The following is a 599-nucleotide window of genomic DNA, read 5'->3' as shown; positions in this document are numbered from 1 at the left end:
TAAATAGCCTCAGCCTGTCTTTGGGGTTGTAATGACATAAACCGCATAGTGATAAAAGGTGTGGTGTTGACAGGCTGCACTGTCTGGTTACTGAATGAAGCTCAGTGAGTGAGAGATACTGCTACAGTTAATGTTTTGTAGTGTGTTTAATCACAGCTGAACATTTGATAAACACCAAATTCCTGATGAAGCAGGAAACAACTGAAATTTGGACTCAATGAGAAAAAAAGCTTATCTCTCTTCCACATGTCAATACTGCATGAGCACTCAGTCCACTATGATTCATGTGTCTTGCAAGATGATGAATGTTTGTTAAGCAACTTTTTAAAGAAGGGTCAGAAGAGTCATACAAACAGTGGTAGTTCTTCCCACTGCTGTGTGAGCAATCATTTCCTGTGTACTTTACGACCGTAGGATCCAAACTTTATTTCAGAATGACTCTACCAGTCATCGTGCTAACACATAAACAGTGTTCATACATATAGTATCTGGCCCAGATACTGATGGTCCATGTGATTTATGCTCCTTGTGATTAAAAAAACTCTTTGTGTATAAATATTCAACAGCAACCACATTATTCTCCTCTTGCTGGAATTTCC

At 38.7% G+C, this 599-nt stretch overlaps 1 protein-coding gene across 5 annotated transcripts in view; it reads left to right on the top strand.

Moving 5' to 3' along the window:
- Positions 1-599, top strand: part of mical2a (microtubule associated monooxygenase, calponin and LIM domain containing 2a) — a 35,314-nt gene that overhangs the window by 2,093 nt on the left and 32,622 nt on the right. The gene's annotated exons all lie outside the window — the stretch shown is intronic.

This window comes from Sander vitreus, chromosome 1 (genome assembly GCF_031162955.1).
Source record: "Sander vitreus isolate 19-12246 chromosome 1, sanVit1, whole genome shotgun sequence".
In the NCBI taxonomy this organism is placed as follows: Eukaryota; Metazoa; Chordata; class Actinopteri; order Perciformes; family Percidae; genus Sander; species Sander vitreus.
Note: the sequence above shows the minus strand (reverse complement) of the source record. Positions and strands in the feature narration are given on the sequence as shown.